This window comes from Grus americana, chromosome 1 (genome assembly GCF_028858705.1).
Source record: "Grus americana isolate bGruAme1 chromosome 1, bGruAme1.mat, whole genome shotgun sequence".
NCBI classification, from domain to species: domain Eukaryota; kingdom Metazoa; phylum Chordata; class Aves; order Gruiformes; family Gruidae; genus Grus; species Grus americana.
The window spans coordinates 24,752,672-24,775,073 of record NC_072852.1 but is presented as its reverse complement, the minus strand read 5'-3'; the positions used below and the strand labels follow the sequence as shown (position 1 = coordinate 24,775,073).

The 22,402-nt window shown below is 41.5% G+C and overlaps 1 protein-coding gene across 1 annotated transcript in view; it reads left to right on the top strand.

Annotated features, from left to right (window-relative positions):
- Positions 1-11,822: 11,822 nt before the first annotated feature.
- The window catches only part of SPAM1 (sperm adhesion molecule 1), a 41,531-nt gene continuing 30,951 nt past the window's right edge, over positions 11,823-22,402 (top strand). The window contains exon 1 of the mRNA XM_054812627.1: positions 11,823-11,876. The gene's annotated coding sequence lies outside the window, so the exon portion shown is untranslated. The remainder of the gene's footprint in view (positions 11,877-22,402) is intronic.

The following is a 22,402-nucleotide window of genomic DNA, read 5'->3' as shown; positions in this document are numbered from 1 at the left end:
ATTTACTTGAACAAAACAATTACAAACCATTTGGTTATTAATAATATACATTAAAATATGCACGCATATAATATAGATGTGGAATAACTGTCTCTTTATATTAGAATCTCTGTAGCTAGGAAAAGAATAGGTAAATAGCCATAAGACAAATAAGGTACTTACGAGACCTATGCCAAGTTCCCTGCTTTTCCCTGTTTGACCCAGGCAAACGTGAAACATACCATCCAGCTCCCGCTGGCCTCCGTTATTCCTTTTGTCCCAGAATCTTAAAGATCCCATCAGGCTTAGACCTTTGTGATTTTGCACGTCGCAGCAGCTTTTCATTCTTCAAACATTTGCTATTAGTCTCATATCTAACCTCAGTGAGTTATTGCTATCATAACTATGTTAAACAAATGATTGTAAGGTGAAAAAACACTATGTTAATAGAGCTCTTGAAGGCAAGTAAGAGAAACTTTCATTAAATTTTTTGACAGAATTCCTTTGTAGGAAGAAATATTTAAAATTCCATTTAAGTTAGGGGAGACTGTGACCAAATCACAGCCAATCAATAAGAAATAAATCGAGCTTAGAATGATCCTGCTTTAAAAGAAAAAACATAAATGAAATTCAGGCTATTTCTTTCAAAAACAAATTAAGAAGATCCACTAAAAATTTTCTAAAGCATATTTTTATAGTGAAGAAAACTAGAGATATTCTGGTTGAATTTTCTTTGATGGAACAGCTTTCTCAGAAAAATGCAGTTTGTTAAAATCAAAGTGCTGATTGTGGTGGCTTTTTCAAATGAAAGGTGTAAAAATGATTCGTTTGACATTCTGCTTGTGCTGTAGGACTGAAGTACATGCTAATAGGAAACAAAATGTCTCTTAATGTTTTCTGAGCCGCATTGGATTAGATGTTAGTTTTGACTCTTCTTGCTGTCTTCGTTAAGGTCACATCTTAACTGCTCATGGTAACTAAATGGGAAAGAGAATCAGTGTTTTATAAAATCAAATTTCAAACTCTTCTGTGAATGTGTTAAATTAGCAACTGTCTGTAATACATTAATGCATCTTATATAAATTTTATGATATTCCATGGTATGCAAACATGGATCCAGATACGCAGAATCAGATTTCTCCCACCCAATGTACCCATTGAAGTGAGACAACTAAATTAGAAGCTAACCCATTAGGGGGGAGGGTACCACTTGAGGCCCACTTTAGGTACAGTGGGGTTTAGCTGGCTTTGACATAAATAGAATTTGGGCAGATGCTGTTGGAGATGGCAGTTTTGGTCAGAGGGCCCTATGTCCCACCACAGCGTCAAGCCAGGAATGTAAGCCCTTGTTTGGATCTGGGCCACGTTTCCTCTTTAGGCAGAGATACAACAGCTGTTTATCAAAGCACAAACCAGCTTTGTCTTATTGCTTCCTTCCATTGAGAGAAAGAGGGAGGTTTTTTGCCCCAAAGACTCAATTTTTCAAGTGCTCTCCTGCTATTCTGCATTCAGAGGAAGACCTCAAAATACAGGTTACACTGAGAATTGTAATTCTTAATTATTACAGCCCAGGTAGGCAAACAACAAAGCACAGGCCAGTACAACAAAACTGGGCTTTCAGGTACTTCAGAAGTATCTATTAAATTTCAATCTCTCTCTCTCTCTCAACAGTATTGGCAGGCCAGATGATTTTGTGAGGATAAAGTAGCTGAGATCTTTGGTGTGCCAGTGACCACCTGCAGGACGGTACAGTGATGGCTTCCCAAACCACAGCACGGTACCCCACATGCAGAGTCTGTTCTCACAGGGAAAGCTGAACCTGGTGCTCCTTCTGACTCCTCTGCTAGCATATCTCTCCTTGTGAAGCCAGAGACTTTCTGGTGTAGATTCAGATCTCTCTTTCGTTCTCCTGTGAGGAACACTTCTGATTTCCAGTTTTATAACTTTCTGGATTTCTGTTTTCTTCTCTTTGTGTTTTCTGTTGGCTACATTTCATGATCCTCAACTGATGTGCTGGTATTCGCAAATTTATTTCCCAGGATCTAACTGTCATAGAGCATCCTGTAAAGAATTAGACTGCTTAAACTTCAGACTGTGGGTTCCCCTGTGGTGTCCAAACCCTTAAGATTTAGGCATGCCAAAATTGAGTGTTATTTTATGGATTTCAGCAGGAGTTAGGCACCTAAACAGGCCTGAGAACCTGTGCCTGGGCTCTCAGCAGCTGCATGGTTAAAACTGTTGCACATGGTATGTAGAACGTAATGCAGCATGTCATAATGAAACTGATGGTGGAAAAAACTATTCTAGCTGTAGGCTTTTTCCCTGCAGAGGATTAATGATCATTTTATGTTATTATACCTACTAAATGGTAGTGATAAAATTAACTAATGTCTGTAAATTCATGAGAATGGATGCTTTTACGTATAATAAACATATTTTTCTCTTATTGTAGTACAAACTGTGATTCTTCCTTTCATGCTTTGAGAGGCTAAACATTTCTTAGTAATCACAGAATCATAGAATCATAGAATGGTTTGGGTTGGAAGGGACCTTAAAGATCATCTAGTTCCAACCCCCCTGCTGTGGGCAGGGACACCATCCACTAGACCACGTTGCCCAAAGCCCCATCCAACCCGGCCTTGAACACTTCCAGGGATGGGGCATCCACAACTTCTCTGGGCAACCTGTTCCAGTACCTCACCACCCTCATGGTAAAGAATTTCTTCCTAACATCTCATCTAAATCGACCCTCCTTCAGCTTAAACCCATTACCCCTTGTCCTGTCACTACACTCCCTGATAAACAGTCCCTCACCAGCTTTCCTGTAGGCCCCTTCAGGTACTGGAAAGCCACAATTAGATCTCCCCGGAGCCTTCTCTTCTCCAGGCTGAACAACCCCAACTCTCTCAGCCTGTCCTCATAGGAGAGGTGCTCCAGCCCTCTGATCAGCTTCGTGGCCCTCCTCTGGACTCGCTCCAACAGCTCCATGTCTCTCCTGTACTGGGGCCCCCAGAGCTGGATGCAGTACTCCAGGTGGGGTCTCACCAGCGCGGAGCAGTGGGGCAGGATCACCTCCCTCGACCTGCTGGTCACACCTCTTTTGATGCAGCCCAGGACATGGTTGGCTTTATATGGTTGGTAATATCATGTAAAAGTAATAATGTATGAAACTAAATATCAGAGGAAAGTTGATAAGTACAGAAATATTTTAGTCAGTGCTTTTGATGGTCTGACCCAAAACCATGTGAAGGTCAACAGTAAGCTTCCCTTGGTTTCAATATGCTTTGTGTCGAGCTGGGATGCCTCCCAGGGAATTACACCACAAGGGCCTTGAGACCTTGATGGGTGCCTCTTCCATGCCAGAACATTCCCAAAATAGATCAGAAGGCATGCATTACACGCAAAAACAAGTTTTGAAGAAGTTTGCGTAGGCACCTAAACACAAAAGATATCTAAAAAGAGCTTATTATCTAAGTTGTTAAAGGTTTTGATCAGCTACTAAGCATTTCGATAACCAATATCCTATGTGATTTTGTATTTAACAATATTTATTGGTATAAGGTATGAGAATGACCTTAAACATTCTTTCATCTAGCCAAAAGCAGTCAGCTAAAAATCTGTATGTATCTCACTAATACTTGAAACTGTGTACAATTTCCAGTACATCTAGTCTTTTAGCAGAGGCAGCCAAGGTTATTGAAATGGTTTTGTAGTTGTGAATGAGAACAGGACATAAGGAAAACTGCTCTGACGTTATTGCCTGCTGATCACCCTCCGAGGCTCTTCCATGAATCACTTTGAAATGGGAAATCAGACACCAGTTATGAATTCCAGGTAATTTGGAACCTCCATTTGTAGTATTGCCTGGTATTGACATGCTGTACCACAGTTCCCACTGGCTTTATGTTGATAAAGATATCTTCTCTTTTTGCTTCTATTTTGTGTCATCCTGGCAAAGGACTGATGTTTGAAACTGGCACCTGGTTGCAGTCATACCATGAAGTGGCTGTAAAATTCATGGCCTTGTTCCTTCATCTAGATCCAATCAGGCAAAGCCCATCTGCATATGTAGCCAGTTAGGAGGTACAGATCCAAGTGACAGCAAGGTTAAGTTAGTATTTCAAATTAAAAAAAAAAAAAATCTGATCTGGTGTAGGCAGTCCTTGTCTCAATCATCCTAACTTATTCAGTACTAAACTACTTTCCTCCCGTTAGCCTCGAGGCAGCTGAAGGGTAATGCTGCATCTCTTGCCCATTTCTGCTGCTTGATCTTACAGACAGGGATTTTTCTTTATCGCTCCACCAGTTCCAGATGTCTGGATGTTGATCTTAATCCTAGGCTGGGGCTTTGCTGCAAATCAGTTTCACAGTCAAGTGCAAATCAGATTTGCCTTGGCGTAATTCAGGTGCCTAACGCCCTGAACCAATGGTTAAACTCAGCAATAACACTATTAAATACAGCATTTTAATCACTGTACAGATTGCATTGAACGTTCATTTTTAATTGTATTCTGTATTGAAATTGACAGGAATAGGGTTCCTAAGTACATTTAAGGAGTCAGATTTACAGTTAGGAGTTTGTTTCTACTATTCTTATTTTCATGTAGAGGGGATTAAATAGTAAATTCCCATCTGAACCCCAGTACACACAGTTATGACAGATAATTTTATGCTTATATTGAATAATTTAATCACCACTGTCATTGTATTGAGAATAGTGGAACAAATTACAGGTCTCTTGTATCTTTTTGCATATACTTCCATCTTGTGCTCCATTGGTGGAAGTCTGAGGTATGACATTTTCTGAAAATCACATAATTATATTTTGAATCTTAATTTATCTTGAACCCTAACCTGCAGAATTAGTACCTGAATTTTCTACTGGGCGCCCATGTTAATGGATTTTCTGAACACGCTCATCTTAAAAAAAAAAAAAAAATAGATTCAAAGCAGATTCAGAGGTATTGCGGCTTTCTTCTGCTCTGTGAACTTAGCCAATGGGGTTGCTGACTCAGATCACTTTTCACAGACTGATATACCCTATGAAATTCTCACAGAAAATGAAGTCTGAGCTACACGTGACTTCCTGCATATTTAGAAGTGAGATATCAACTGTTGTTACAGATTTCTGTTCTGATTCTTTAGGAATTTGTGTATGTGTTTTTCCTGCAAACACGTTTTGAGAGGGTGGGAGAGAAGAAATACAGTATGAACTAGAACAGCTGATAATCACATATTAACATACGTGGCAGGAGATTCGGATTCGAGTTCTTTCCCTGACAGAAGTGTCACAGCACCATCCTATCCAAAAAAGATGTTCCAGAACCTTATTCAAACAAGATTTGTAGTTCAGCCCATGCCTCTCTATAAAGTAAAGGTAAGCTTCCTGAACAGAAAGTGAATGCTGTGCTATTCCAAGGATAGTAAAACCATACGTCTTAATGATGGCAATTAATCTATTTTCTGATAGGATTCTGGGTAAACAGTGGTTCTGGAAAGCAGGAGCTTATTAGCTCTTCCTGAACACTGTGTTTCTGTGAGGATTCTCTCTCAGCAGACAAGCAAGATTATGTTGAAATCTGCTGGGACTGGCTGCAGTTACACCTTAGATGTGACTGCGGAAAACGCGGCTCCCTCTTTGACCCTCACTGGATGTGGTTGGCGAAGGCTTCAGCACTGATTCTCTGAAGTTTTGTTCAGGGCTGGAGCAGCTCTGCAGTTTCCTGCTGCATGGGGAATTTGCTCTTCAGCAAAGAAAAGCCTAACCTTTCTCCAAATCTTGAGGCGCAAGTCATTGAAATGCTTGCCGTACTGAAGATGAAGGCTTTCCTGCTCATTGCTTTATCTATCATCAGAACCATCTATATTAAATGAACAGGATACTGGCTTGTTTCTCCCAGAGAGTGGGAGGAGGGATGGCAGCTGAGCATTTAGGGAAAAGTCCTTAGTTTAAAAGACTGGATTTCTGAAATAAAGACTACTACATGCCTCTGCTAGCAAGAAAATCATTCTTTATTAGAAAGCCACACAGACTTAAATAGCATTCAGTTAAGGCAACATGAATACAAAAGGTTTACTTGTAACTCCTGGGAGGGAAGAAGTGGGTGTTTCTATAGGTGGTAAAATAATTTTCTCCAGCTTTCTGAGTATACAGCTTTTATATTACTAGTACACATTTTCTGACACTTTTTGATATTCTGCATTGTGATTTACTGTATTCTAAATATATAAAAAATTCCATTAAAATCAGAAAAGATTTTGGTTATGTTTTAAATGCATACAGCATAAAAGAAAACATGCAATTTACAGCCTGATCTTGCCTTTATCTAATGATTATTATAGTTTCTGGCCAGTAAAATGAAATATCACCACTCTACATCACATATGTCACGGTCTTATCTTGATACAATGTAGACTTCAGTAGCAGTGACTTGCTTGCACAACAATGCGGAGTAGATGGAGAAAACTTAGTATGGCTGTACTTTTGTCCAGAAATAAGATACATCCACTGAAGAGCAGCAGCCCCTAAACCAGTTCTGCTGCGTCACGCAACTGAAGGAAACATAGGGAAAACTGTAGTCAGAATTACTAGGTTTACAAAAATTTCCTAAAACATATAGATGTTAGAGGCAGGCCTGACATTATACTTCCCAGAAGTTATGAAACAAGTCCAGGCAATGTTTTTCTACCTCTAAAGACAAAGTCTGTGTCTGTTACCAGCGAAAACACAAATCTGGAGCTTCCCTCGCCTTCCTTCGCCACCCTAATTCTCCCAAGGCCGTTCAGCTCCTGGGACTTTAGTTTCCTTGGAACACTTGTCTGGGACAGCAACGTGTTGAATGTTTTGAGAAGCAGAACTGAAAGGAGAACGGGAACAAAAATGCAGTAACTGTGCTATGCACAGAGGCGATATCCGCACCTGCTGGGGAATTGGGCTTCACAAGGGATGCTGTGCACTCCCACCCAGAGCTAGCAAAATCCTTCCAGTCACTTTGACAGGAGCGTCAAACTTCCATCCAAGAGAAGTGCAGGGCTCTTGAAACTCAGTTTCATTCATTATCATAACTAGCACACATCTTTAAAGGATAACAAAGGCTCCAACCGTAAAATTTGGTTCAACATTTTGACTCTTATTCCTAAAACTTATGTTGACCAAGTCCACAGTTTGGTTTGTTTTTGTTTTTGTTTTTGTTTTTGTTTTTTTATTTAAACTTTCAGAATGTTCGCTCTCGCACTTGTATTGATTATATCTGGTCTGTAAGGAATACTTAATGTCAAAAAGCATTACAGAAAATGTGCTATCTTTCTGAATTTTAGCCAGCTGTTTGATGTATAACATTGGCAGTATAAAGCTCCTGCTGAATTTTTAAACCATTTGGAAAATCATAGAATCATAGAATCATGGAACGGTTTGGGTTGGAAGGGACCTCAAAGATCATCTAGTTCCAACCCCCCTGCTGCGGGCAGGGACACCCTCCACTAGAAATAAATCAGAGACTTCCGTGGGACTTCTCTGATTTACACCAGCTGGGAATTTGACCCTGAGTCTTTTAGAACAGGCTAATTGCCAATCAATAGGAAAAACTTTCAGTCGGTATGTGAAAAATAGCATTCAACCGCCAGTTCGGTCCCTGGCTTTTCTGGTGGAATTTTGCCAATTAAATTTTCTCAACATTTTTAGTGGTTGCCCAGGTAGCAGTTACAGGTTCTGCTCAAAGCGGCTGCTATGGCCTCACAGGCTTTTGGGGCAAGGGAGAAGGAGCCAGGAAGTACGTGAGAGGGGAGAAATGGGAATACAGCCAGATGGGACTTGTGTGCTGGGATCATTTCTCTCAGCAGATGGGTAGGGAAAGGCAAAGGATTGACTATCGACATAGAGCCAAAGGAAGGAGCCTGGGTGACTGTGTCAAACTGATATCCCACACACATCATCCTGGGAGCTGCCGTGAGTCCAAGCAGGTCTTACTTAGCGTAACAGTGCGCCTAAAATTAGCCCCAGCTCTGTGATGCTAACCAGGTTCCTAAACGGGCACAGGAAGAAGGGCGGTGCCAGTAGAGGATGATCTGTGTAGGATGTTGAGATATTGATGCTCAGTGTGTGGACCAAGTATAGAACAAATCGATAGCAAAAGTCAAATACCCAACCTGAACAAGTGCTCAGCACAAGTCTGGCCAACATCTGCCCCTACTGAGAGACAGCATCACCCAAGTACAGGTTTCTGTCAGAGGTGCTAACAACCATCTTTTGAGTAACAGCCTCAAAGGCATTTACAGCATTTGCATTATAGCATTTGCCCAGGGTCTGGGGCCAATCTCAGCAGCAAGCTGTAGAATTTAGCTTTCTTCTTGCTTCTGCTGTCCACAGTCCTAACATTTTATCTTGCTGACTTGACAGATTAGGCCTATGATTGCATGGTATTTTGGGTAAAGCAGAACGTTCAAGGCCAAACAGAAGACCTAAAATATTCTTAGACCTGGTTTTCTACTTTTCTGCGTATATGAGGCTGCTGGTGAGACACCCAAAACCTGATACAGTAACCCAGTAATATTGATCATTTCATCTGTTCTTGCTAATAATTTTTTTAATCATATGGAAGATGGATGGAAAAAAAACATTTGAAAGATGGCACATTGGCATCTCCCCATCTTGGATTCCTACCTCTTGGCAGCTTGGCTTCTGCAGCAGGTCTGCTGTTCTTGGCTGGGTCTGGAGCAGCAGGCATACAAATGGCCCAGGTGGAATTATCTATTTTTAAACTGATTTCTGCTTCAGCAGAAATTGGAAGCTGATCTATAACTCCAAAAGAGCATCAAATCTCTCTCATACCCACTCCCACACCGAGTTCACAACCCATTTCCCTGAAGCTTTACTTAGAGAAATCAGCTCCAGGTGGATGAATTTCCTAGAATGTGCATTCATTAGTTACTGCTGGCATAGCACAGTGAAGGTGGAGAGTGTTACACAACCAAGCAATAATGCTACTAATATGTGCTATTATTAAAGCTATTAAAATACCAACTGACGTTGCAGAAAATTTGGTGTCATTAAATACATATTAGGGCTTCATAATGAACTATCAACATGACTGGCCCTGTGCAATCTTGGCAAAGAGAGTTTTAGAGGAACACGTTCACTTCACAGCTTTGTAATGCTGGGACTGTACTCTGTGGTGGGATTTGAAGGCAGAGCAGCAAGGACAGCGGTGAGCATCACTGTGGAGCCAGGCCTTGGGTGCAGCACTGCAAGCGGGCTGTGCTCTCCAGGGCTGCCTGGCCCACGATGCTGCCACCCTCCACATGCCAGTGAGCTCCTGGGAAGGGAAGGGAATGGCCATGCCATGCAACTGAGCTATTGATGATGGAGTGTCTGAACAGTGCAAAGCTTTGGAGGAAAGAGGAAGGTGATGGTGAGATGTGATGTCTGGGCTCCAGGGCCCCATCTGCTCTGCACTGGTAGGGGAGTTGCTGGGCTACTTGGTGGTTGTCATCAGATAACTCCTTGGCCGGTGTATTGGCAGCCAGCTTTGTTAACTCCTGCACATTTACCATTGCTTTTCAATACCTGGAGAATTTTCTCCAGTGCTGGCTGGGAAAATATCGGGTACAGAAGAAATAATAGTTTTCATTTATGAAGGAGAGCATTTGGCTGGGGTTAGCTTGTAGACAGGTTTCTCCAAGCACGCCCACTTTTTCTGACTGAAAATCTTGTCTGACATTTCTATTCACATTCATGGCTACAGCTGAGATCAGGTAAGTGACATTTGAGCATTGAATCTGAACCTTTCAAGAAACGGCATGTCTATTTTGTGCAGATCCAAGGTATCTCAAACACAGTAGATGTTCTCTGCAGATCAGCTATAAACGTCTGTCCCAGAAAGCCAAAACCTCCCAGAGGTGCTGGACCACTGCTCAAGCCACACTAGGCTTAACCTATGGGCTGTGGAGAAATGACTGAAAACTCATAAAGTCAAATGTCAGTAAGAGCTTAATGCCTATTGTTTTTAATAGTTGGTGGCTTGTAAGTCATTTGTGTAATCATTCCAATAAATACCTGCTCTTTTATAGCATGTCCAGCCTGTGAATCTTGAAACGCTTTACAAAGGCCATAAACAACCATTTTACAGGTAGTCAAACTGTAGTCCAAAGAGATAGTCTTGCAGCTAGCTGATGGCTGGGCCAAGAACAGGACAAGAGCCCCTGAACCCCAAATGAACGCATTACCCCCAAATCCAAAGGATGACCAGCATCCCACCTGACCACAAACTGTAGCAACTGTGCATCCTGCAAAAGAAGACACCCCCAAGCACAGCACAGGGAGGGCTCAGTGGACAAATGGTCCTTTCTTTGCCTCAGAAATCTATAATGTTTCCTCTGGGGTCTTTCTCATGCTTTTTGTCAGTGCTTGTGGTTAACAGCACTGGCATAGCTCTTGTCAAGTCAGTGCAGTTATGGCAGTGTACATCTGTTGATCTCCTGATCCTATCTGTTCTCAGCAAAAGCAGCTACATGTGAGGAATTGTAGCAGAAATGACCTATAGTTTATCTCCACTGGGTGCTTTCATGTATTAAGAAAAAAAAAAAAATCACTGACTTGCATAAAAAGAACTAAAAACGTGAATATATATACATCATATCCTTTCTTGAATGCTTTTTAACTGGTAAAAGTAGCTTTAATTCACCCTGTCTCCCTTCACTCCTAGAGTGACTTAAAGCGACTTGAGCAAAGGCCCTTTACTTTTGAATAAAACTGCCACACGAGGGTTTTAATATAGTCAGTCCCACTTGCTTTCAATGCACACGTTTAGCTAGTCCACAGCACCAGCTCTCTCATTCCCAGCTCTCTCCATCCACCTGCTCCCAGTTCCAGCTGCTGAATAGAACAGTCCTAAATTACTAACTCCTGAGCCCATGGAAGCAAGCCTCAAAAGATGGTCCTCAGGCTCAAGATCTAGAAAGCAAGGAGGAACTTAACCAAGAAGCTCTGGTGACCTGCCTCATTGTCACAGGCTCTTCACGGACCAGCGCTGCTCTTGTACAGCCTGCTCTGCAGTGGTGGGAACGAAGCCTCCCTGGGCACACACCTTCGGGCGTATGGCACCACTGGGAGAAGAGCTACGAACCTCCCATGTGGTGCCTGGTTAATGTTTATTTAGCTCACGGTATTCAAACCTGAGCTACAGACATAGCAAGCCCTGTGAGAACTGTATTGTCTACTTGCTGAAAATGTTATTGCACATGCTGAATTCAACAGAAAGGAACTACAGTCTATGAAAAGGTATTTCTTTATGTTGCCACCAAGCCTATGAAATGGATATCTGCTTTAGCTGCAGTGGATTAGCTTTATTTACATGGTTTGCCTACTTCCTGAATATAATGTAGTACTTGAATTTTACATTAAAATCTTTACATTTTTATGTTCTGTCCTTTTTTGGGAGAGGTTAATGACTAACACCCACAATTTTATCATGTTATCTGAATGACGTGATCAATCTGACCAGATCAATCAAATTCTTTCAATCAAGCTTCCAGGCAAGCGTTAATGGGGAAAAATGTAAAATTTACTTTTTAGAAATTTTCTCTCCTTTCAAATAAAATTTGCTGTTTCCTCAAGAGGTTGAGGAAAACTTGCTCATTAAAATATTAATTGGAAACAGACAGAAAAGGGTCATGAACAGTCACATATCTATTGAAATCTGCCCAGAGGAATGAGATTACCTAGTTTCTCAACTAGACTTTGTAGCACTGATCAATTCTTTGCATTGGAAAACATGGCAAGATAACCTTTCTAATCTTCTCTTTGCTCGGCGGAAGATTTGATGGTGTAGAAATGAACAAATATAGTTGGAGTTATGACTTTTTCATATTATCTCCTGGGAAAGGACCACTTCCAAAATAAGGTAAACCTTTCTAGTGATCGAATACAGAAGAGTGACATTGCCTTTCCTTATTGCAGACTTTGCTATTGAGTATATATTTTTACACAATGCAAATCAGCTCTTTTTCCAGGATGACTCAAGAGATAGGGAAAAAGATGTTTTCAGTCTGTGTTTGCCTTGGTAACTCTGCGTCCTGCTGCTGGTTTCCAGGGCTCTGCTTTCTGAATGGTTCCAAGTCCCCTCCTGTGCCACGGCACTGCTGGTGAAGCAGCACAGCAACAGGGTCAACAAACCAAAGTCCTCCATGAGATTAGCCCAGCCACGCAGGGAAAGGGAATCAGAAATGCAGCCCATTTACACTGGCAGAGGTGGGCACCCATTTGCTTCGCTCCTGCTCACGAGGAGCAGGATTTGTACAGCTCCTTGGCAGCTCTGCCCTGCTTCTGCTGGACGGGCTTTCAAAGTAATCAGAAAAGAACATTTCTGGGTCTGCAGCAGCATACTGGCATATGGGCAGGGCTTTCATAAATGTGCTAGGGCTGCCCGAGCATCCCCATAGCCTGCTGTTACACAGCATTGCTTGCCAGTGAGTTAGGCCTTGCTAGACTAAGGAGGCCTGGTGCACTAGTTCAGGAAGAGTCAAGTAAAAAGTCCAAACACACTCACTTCAAGCCTCCAGCTGTCTGTCACACTTCAGGCTCGTGCCAACGTTTCAGAAGCTTGCAGCTTTTCCAGTGGCTGGTTTTCGTTCTCTTCACATCTCTGATCGAGTTTTTAAACAGCACCAAGTGCTTCCATCTGCACACCAAGAGCCCTCGCTCCTCCTGATTTCAAACACTGGGAGGAGGTTAGGATTGCTTTGTTTACCGTGCCAAAGAGTACATGCTGTAACAAGTGAATGTGGGCATAAGTGGTGCACCACAAATTTCACTCCGTGCCACTTAGGGAAGGACTGGAAGAACTGGATTTCTGCCAGGCAGTATAAAGGTAAGGTAGCCTGGGAACAGGCAGTGCTGGTAGCTCTCTCCTGCAGAGCCTTGTAAGCAGCAGATCTCATCAGAACCAGGTAAAAAAACTCTGCATGAATTTGCTTATTTTGGTTTAAGCCTGCTACTGTTTGAGCTGGGTCAGTCCTAAGCTAAGGGAGGGATTCAGGTATATCCCACCTGGCCTCCAGCTGCTGTCCCAGAGGGACATGGGACTCCTGTGCATCCTGTGTCATACCTGCCAGCCCCATGGAGATACCTGGGAAAGAACAGGACAGTTATAATGTACTGTATATAGACAAGTGAATCATCACCAAGTGTTTTTACAACTGTTTGAAATGTTTTGGGGTTTTTTTTGTCATTTCAGTCTCCATAAATTTGAGTTTAGAAATGTCTGTGTCCTAATGCATAGGGACGCTCACCAAGGTGGTTTGTTTTGCTGTGTTTACTAATAGACCCGCACTGGTAGCAACTGTAGTGAGCTAAAAGGCTTAAATCTCGCACGCAGGTATTACCAAACTCCTAAAAGACCTCTGCTCAGGTGTCTCCTAGTGCTCTAGACTGCTACATTCCTTCAGCACATCAGGCTTTCCTAGGAATGTCTCATCACCACCTGAGCCCTCTTGCCCACCTGGCTACTTGGAGACCTATTTCACGTTTGTGACTTGGTGGGATTCTCTGGAAGTCTCGTCTATTTGACTGCCAGAGGGTGATCTGCTAAGTGTCCTCAGAGCATATCTCCTGGACATCTGAGGGATAGCCAGCTAATACTGATAAACCCCAACTCTATCTCATTTTATTCAACAGGCTGGTATCGCAGGAAATCTGTTTGAAAGACCTGTTTGCTCATCTTGTCTGGGAGCAGAGACTTAATCCCAGGCCTCCTGCGCTTCTAACTGAGCTTGGTGAATCTTTACATAGTGATGCAAAAAAAAATCAAAGAAAGTACTTTTGCTAAAACATTACAGTGGTAGGAAAAAGAGTGAGTTTTTGTTCTTTGTACGTATAACATGTTATTTTCTCAGCACCAAAAGCCAAAGATGAGGGTGTTGGGGCCAGGAAGGCCAGCTGTTCCAGCAGGGATGTGCAGCTGGGAGCTGTGGGTGACCCCAGGACCCCATGCCCACACCAAAAGGCACAGTCTATGGAGGGTGGAGATGGCAGGGAGAGCCGGTTGCTGGTAACAGGGCCCAGTGACAGCCCCAGACAGGGCAAGTGATGAGCCAGGTCCAAGGGCTGTCCAGAGAGCCCAGTCAGGAGCAGCAGGAGATGAGGCCAGAGACGAGGTGACAGTGTGGGCCCAAGGGATCCACCCAGGAGACAGGGATGGAGACAGGCACCTCTGCAATGTCTCTGGGGCAAGAGCTGAAATGGGGCTCCTGGCCATGGGCTGGGGTAGAGGGAGGCTCAGGGCAGGCTGGGAGGGACAGAAAGGCCATCAGTGCCATGACAGAGAAGTGTTTGAACCCCTTCTGTTGAACAATCACCGAGACATGGAAGATAAGGGCTCCAGGCATGAGATGAGCCATGCCCATGAGAAGCTTCAGGTGCTGTGCCATAGGTACCTCTCCTCACATCCTGGTGCAGCAGGAAAAAGGCTCAAAGAAGCTCAAGTTCCCCAAACTCCCAGCATTGTGCCCTAGCTGGGTGTTTATTTTGCAAAAAGCAGGGCAAGAGAGTTTTTTGAAGCCTACAAGTAATACATTTAAAAACAGAACCCTCCCTGTAAGGTGAGGGCTCTGCAGGCCATGGATGAGGGGCTGGATTAAGACCTCTTGGGACTGCTCTGGCTTTGGTCCTTAACATATTTTGTGGCCATATGAAAGTCTATGATTGTTTTTCACCTTCAAAAAGTTTCTTAATTCATCATCTTCATGAGATCTGCTGTGGAAATACTAGCACCAATTACTCCTAATACAATTTCTTTCTCTGACTGGAATTTACATATTTATTAAAGCATTGGCTGCCTCATTTAGCCTTTAGAATTGAATAGAGAGAGGTTAGGAATGTAGAGAAGTAGAAATACAAGGAAAATGAAAACAGCTTTGGGGGAACCTCCTTTAGTAACAAGCTAAATTAAGGAAAAATAGCTCTACCACACAGATTCTCTGCTGACAAGCTTGAAAACCCCTCCAAATCACTTAGCACCTAAAAGCCATGAAATTCCATTTGTTTATGCTCAGTCTCCTCATTTTTAGCACAAAGCTTCTAATATTCTAAATAGCCAGAGGAAAAAATAAATAAATAAAAAAAAATCAAGAGCTTTATGCACAGACATAGCAAGCAACTTAAAATATATGTTGCTTCCTTTGGAAAAAAAATAGCTGAACTATGTGAGGAGTAGCTACTAAAAGATGTTCTGGAGGATACTGAGCATCATTTCACAAATATATTGCTCAATCTGTCAAATTTATTTACGTGTACACAGAAAGGCCTGCTATAAACATTACAGCATTGGTTACTGCTCTTAATAGTGTTAGTGTTGATAACAAGACTGTGTGTTTGAGTTTTATTGTGTACATTAATTCCCACTGGTCTGGCATTGTATGCATTAAAATATCTATTTAACAGACCATAAGTGGCGGATACAATATAAAAAAAATAACTCTCAGAATTGACACGTACTCAAGAGGTTGTCTTCCTACTAAATTAATGACGATAGTAATGGTAGCGAGATTTCAAAAAGTCACGTTCTTCTCTGAGAGAGTCACAGGTAGGGAAAGAACGTGATGGTGGCAGGTGGACAAACTGCATCGGTGCAGACTGGCAGGGCCTGTTAATCTTTGCTAGCTCGTTGTGTTTGCACGCGCTAATGGCAATAAAGAAAGTGCTGTCACTTGAAGTATTTAGATCAAGGTACTACAATCATCTGTTATGCAGTCAAGCAATGTATGAAATAGAATGGTTTTTCAGCTGTTTTAACACCTATTTGTGACGTAAGAAAACACCTTACAGCCCGAGCAGGGCCTGCCGTATCCCTGTTTATCAACACACTGGGAGGGCATAGGTTATGATAAATCTGCTTTTACCATTAGTTCCACTTGTGAGAAGCATAAAGCAGCCCATAAGACAAATCAACAAAACAAGATTTTAGAAGTGAGAATGCAAGGTTGTGGGGTTTTTTTTAATTAAATCATAAATAAAATGTCACCTGTCAAAATACACCTCCTCCTTTTCCTAGGGAGGTGAGTAGAAAAAAGAGAAAAGTGCAATAGGTAGGGCAGAAATGCAGGCAGTGGTTTAGGAATTCGGTTGCTTTTCCCCAGATTAATGCCCTGAAGCGAAAGGCTCTGGCCATGGCATGACCCCAGCTGAGAGCACCCACCACCTGCAGAGGAGCAGCCCAGAGCAGGAGGTCATCCTGCGCCTGCTCAGGGTGAGCTGTCAGTGCCCTGGGCCATGTTTGACCCTCAGAGCCAGGACAGCACCACGGCTTCTGAAAGAAACCTGCGGGCAAAATGCAAGGCTTGGGGAAAAAAAGAAGATTTGGAACAACTGTGAGAAATCGTAATTTTCAACTGCATTTTCCAGCAGTTATGTCCTTTTATTTCCAAGGGATTCAGATAATGCAACCCAGATGCTTCTCTGGCTATCACTTTAAAGACTTCAAATTTTTTTTCAGTCAGGAAATGAAAAAATCCTTTTATAGCTGTTTCATTTCAAGAAATGATTTTGCCTTCAGCTTTTAAACTTATAAGTAAATACAAAATCAAAATCAAAATGAAAAGTAATTTAAAATGACAAACAAACTTTTTTCCAGAATATTGTTGCAACTTTCCCCTTTTTACTGAGGTTTTATTTTGGAGAAATAGTAAACAATTTAATACATCTCAGAAATATGTTTAATTAAAAGTAGCGCCCTTTTTAATGCAAAACAGCTCTACCTCCTGCACTTCAAATATGAAAGTCACACTCCTCTTTAAAACATTTGCTCGATGCATTCCGCAGAACGCTACATATCATTTGAGCATTTCCACCCATGCAGGGGGTCTTTGACATCTCAAAGCCACGGATGTTTAGAATGTAAATAAAACATGATGGGGATATTTTTTCTAATATTTACACTACGGACAAGAAATACCACCCAAATTCACATGAGAAATGGGGCTAGAGAAGCGGGTTCAGTAAGTCACCTGCACCTTTCAGTGATCCTTGCCCAAAGCCTAAAGAAAACTAAGTTTGAACTGTTAGGGGGGAAAAAAAAGTTTTCTTTCAGCCTGTCACAGTCCATGCTCCTTGCAATAATTTCTTTTTTTAAACTGGAAATAGAAATAGCAAAAAATGCCACAAGATATCCTACTCTGATGATCCTACAAAAATCAAGAACAGAGAAATTACTGGAAATTGCATTATAAAACCTCACCTAGGGAAGTTGCCTGGGTTCAGGAAACTTAGATGAGTTTCAGTTACAGCTGGACAGCTTTCTGCAAGCCGAACAAAGGGTTTGAATATTCAGGTCTCTGAATTTCCTCTTGTTTATGAAAACATTGGTTTTAATATTTATACTTATGTATATAACATCAGATTTTATACTTTATCCAAAAATTTCAGCAACATAGAAAGTCTAGCATGTGAAAAGGTTACAAAACCAGACACTAAGTTTACTGGCTTTGGGCAGAATTGAAGGTTCTTCCCTTTGGGGTTTGAATGCCGTTAGGTTTTCATTCTGTAAAGAGCAAATACCTCAAAAAACTTCTCCTCTAAGGGTCGCAAGCCAGCTGTTCCTTTCTACCACATATAAGCTGCAAAACCCAATGAAACATTGCTATCTCCTGCTACTGTTGCATTTGCTAATGCTTCAGCAAAACTCTTCTTCCCCCTCAATTTTCTGCTTTGCTTCTGCAAGAATTCTCTATATCCCCTATCAAGAGGTTATATCCAGCCGAGTTCAATGATAGACATTCAGCCATTGGCAAACACAGCTGCTGCTGAAATTCTGCTTGGCTGAAATATATCCCTGTGAGGTGAGCAGGATAATAAGGTTTTCTTTCTTGTAGCAAAACCTTTGCTTGAGTCTGTTCCACACGTTCCTACAGGACTAAGCTAGTTAAGAATGCCAACAACAGCTGCAATAGCTAATGGGCTTGTAAGCTGATTTGCATAATGAAAAATCTGAATTAATGTTAACTAATTAACTTGGGAAAGTGGTGTTTCAAAGAAAATATATTCTTCCCTTCGGAAAATAGTAAAATATGTGGAAGGTTCATATGATCACTTTATTGCCAAGAAGGCTGAGTATTAGGGCAAAGGTGGGGGAAAAAATTAATATTATTGTATTATAAAATATGATGATCCAAAAGAAAAATGCAGAACAAATGTTAGGAAAATTTTACAATGGATCCAGTTATATTGTGAATTCTTTTTGCAGAAATCTTTAAACTATTATTTTCCATACAGACATGTCAGAGACATGGTTACCAACTGTGCAGGGAATTCAGCTTACCCGGGACCACAGGCTGGTACGGCCAGATTTCTAACGATGGAGAAAACACAGAGTGAGCACTGGGAACAGGACAACTAGATTAATCCCTTGCACCAGGACACACGCCAGCCGCTCAGTACCTATATTTGAGGGATTTTACACACTGACGCCCCATCGCTTCCCTCCATACATGTAAATCGCACACTGTTCACCAGCGGATTGGTAGTCGCTATTACTCTTGCAATTGTCCACAAGGACAAAGATGGAATAATGACAAGATTAGAGGAGGAGTGGAACCAGAAAGGAGGAGTTCAAGCAGATTTGGAGCGATTCCCTCAAAATATCTTACGCTTTGGACCCAGAGAGGGCAGGAAAGAGCAGGGATGTTGTCGGATAGTCATGGGTCCTGGGTAGCCTCCCAGTTGGGGTAAAGAAACTTCAGAGAGCATCGTGTCCCCCCACCCAGGGACAGTGGGCCCAAGTGGGCTGTGAAAGACCCTTGAATGTTTGTGGCTTTAGGCATTTCGCTGCCTGACACATCTCATCTTTTACTGACCTAAATTCATGTTTTGGCAGTCGCTTCAGGGCATTCACAGGCGGCTGCCTCCACTTTGAAGATGGAAATGTTATAAATGTCAAACACCCCTGTGATTATTTACATGCAAATTTACATTGTATCAGTCATTTACATTATAGCAATCAAAACGATAAGGTCAGAATTCAGCAAAAGGTCAAAAGTCAGCATTTTCTGCCTGAAAATAATGTGCCACTGAAAAATATTCGAACAACTCTAAACTGAGCTCAGGTAGAACGACTGATAGATACCACGCGTCCTTTCCTCAGATATTGGACATGAAGCTTTCAAAACTACAAAGAAGCAGTTACACACTGCCTTCCTGTGGCTCCTGAAAATATTTTCACTCCAAGTTTCACCATAAAAATGCATCACTGCAGAGCAGTTGTTCCTCTGATCCATTTACAGAGTAATCCTCACCCTCAGCTCGTGGCAATTTAACAACCCTATAGCGCTAAATTCTTTACATTCTAAATCTTCAGGTAAGTCTACAGCCTGGTCCTACTCATGGTACAGTCAATGAAAAAAAAGTATGTTAATCTTGATGGTACAAGATCAGATCCTTAGGCAAGGCATTTTATCAGCTTTTTTTTTTTAAGGACTGGTAATAAATGCAGTAAATAAATATAATTACTTGACCTCCTCAGTGAATATACATTTATTCTCTTTCCTTTGTTCCTTTCTATTAGCAACCTATAATTTTTTAGTATTTGCTTGCATTTTTCACTCTCCCATCCTATTTTTGAATTGCTCCTTAATTCTCCCATGTAAGGCCAAGTTCTCTTCCTTCCTCCCCTTTATTAAGAAAATTTGTCGTATAAGGGGGTGCTGACTCTTTCCAACCTATATCTCCATTCTGCAGTGTTTTAGTTTTACCTTGCATGAACAGACTCAGAGGTACTCACAAATAAAAGCAAGAAAATACCTATCTCCGCTTGATTTCTCCTCAGAGACAAGAAGAGCCACTGAATAAGTAAATTGTATTCGCTGGGAACCAGAGTACATTTTCTGAGTTAGTAGCAGTTTTCAGGGAATTGTAGTAAATTGCTCAAGTTTCATAGGCTGGTGGGCATACGGTAAACTTAGTGGTAACAATCAGAGAAGGAAAAATCTTTCTCCCTCAAGGAAAGAAAGATAGTTGGAGAAAAGCATTTGTTCAGTGAAAAAGTAGTATTTAGGAAAAGAAATGCTAAAAGAGAATAACAAATATCAGTGGCTGACAAACTAGTGGCTTCATCTAACTACAAAAAAAATATCAATTAAATTTTATATAGTGGTGGGACATCATCAGGCAGTATCCCTGCACTTGCAATATTGCACACTGATCTGAGCAGGACCCTACTTCAAAAGTATGGTAAGCATTGTAAGCAATTTAGGGAAAGAGAACGTGAACAGGAATTGAAGAGGCCATCATATATATTAAAAAAAAAAAGATAAAAATGACTGATTACACAATGATTGACAAAATCATAGGCTATAATAAAAATCGCCGTAGGTAGAAGGAAAGGGAGGGTCTATCTTGTCTGATGTCAAAGGTTGTAAATAAAAACAATGGACTAAACCTAGGAAAGGAGGGAAAGTCTGGTGAATATTAGAGTAAAATGAAAGTTTAAGATTTTGTTCTATGGGAAGTATTTGAAAAGAATATGTGAGGTAGGGGATATACATACATTGATAAAGAACAGACCAAGTGATCTATTAAGCTTTACCTCACTTGGAAGATTTTGACATCTATATTCAGAGAACGAAATGTCATTAACCTCAGTATCATTGATACTTTCACTAAAAGAAGTTAATATGGCATCTTGTTCCTGCATAAGAAAAATAGAAAATGTATTTAATATACAAGTTACCGTTGTCTAAATTGTTTTGGATGAGAACTAAAAGAACTGAAGCATTTTAGGCTATCACAACTCGTTCTGCAGTTTTCTAATCCCTGCAGTGCACCGCAAAGACATTCACTTGCAACCATAACTCTATTACCTGCAAAAAGACGCCAGGTTGTTTCACATCATCATCCATCTGAATTCTCCCATCCTCCCTTTGCAGAACTGATGGGGAGAATGATGCTTATTGCCAAACACACTTCCATGGGCTGGGCCAAAGTTAATTACACAGGACTTGGGCTGGCTTAGGCCTGTTCAGGATCCAGCACGTGACAACGCTCACTGAATGACAAGCACTACACTACTGATGCGCGATGTGACCATTAACTCAAGGGCAGTCACAGGGAAAGCCATAAAGGAGGTAAAGCATAGACACTATTTGCTAAGTGCCAGCTGTTAATTCAGGGTAGTGAGGTGATTTTTAAGGGAAGAATTTGCCGTAAGAGAGTCGTGCACGCTCCCACGGCTCCCAGACGGATTGCACCTTGCTGGGATATGGAACCCAGTCTGGGAGCAACGGCAAGGACGGTGCAAACAATTTTTCTTCCTGAGCTTGTCTGTTGTCATTACCAATTTTGCTACATTTTATGACTCCTGCTTCCAGATGGCAATTTATAGCTGAGCAGAATTGAAAAAAAGGGTAATTTTTCTCCCTGTTTTGCAGATATATTCTTTCATTGTGATATACAATGTATATCACAGCAAATGTATATTGTGTTTTCAAGTACTGCTGAAAAAGCATGGGCAGTATGCTCGGGTGTTTTTTCCCAGGCACGGTTTTACCTATGGTGGTGCAGAGAAGAGAGTGAAGAAATGCAGGCTCCTTTCTTCCCCTCCTGCTTTATGACTGGTTGATAGAACATGCGTTATGCCATGGCCATGATCATATGGAAGGGCAGCCACTCCATATAGATCAGGATGGTATCTGCTGCTGGCTTTCTGCTCAGCTGTTCCTTTACTTAGGTTTCTTTCAGCATCTGTCTTTGAAAGTAAATTAATTCATGAGGCTGGTTCCTTTGCCCGCAGAGTATTTTAGGCCCATCTTTGGGTAATCAATCTGTAACGCAAACTAATTTTGAGCTGTTGCCTTTAGTTTATGTTATGGGGAGATGAACAAGTGCTTGGTGATGGCACTCATGAAGCACGCGGGATTTGTTAGCATTCCTGATTTTCTAAAACTAGATTTCTAGCCCCGGTACTGTAAGTAATAAAACCAAAGGGTTTGTCCAGGTGCGTGCTTGTAGTGGTGTCTGCATTCGTTTTCTTTGAGTCACTCATTATTGAATCTAGCCCAGCTGCTGCTCAGACCCTATTGATGACCATGCTAATGTCCTATATTTGTCCTTTATAAAAATAACTTGTCCAGTGTATCACTACAGAAATTTGATCTTTAGAGCTAACTTTGTACAAGCATTGCTTTGATTAAACTGTTTAATGCTGTATGCTCTTTGGAACAGTTACCAATATCCATGTTTTCATTTTAATTTTTATCTTCTTTTTCCTTTTAAGTAATTATTGGAATTTATATAATTTATTGAAAATTAGGCTAAATATCAAGTATTCAGTTATGCAGTATCTTGGAGAAAATGCAGAAGAGCCTCTAAACCAGACGGTTGCTGCCCCAGTGGGTCCCTAGCACGCCTTCAGACTGTGCGCTGACTCTCAAATTGAGTAATTTT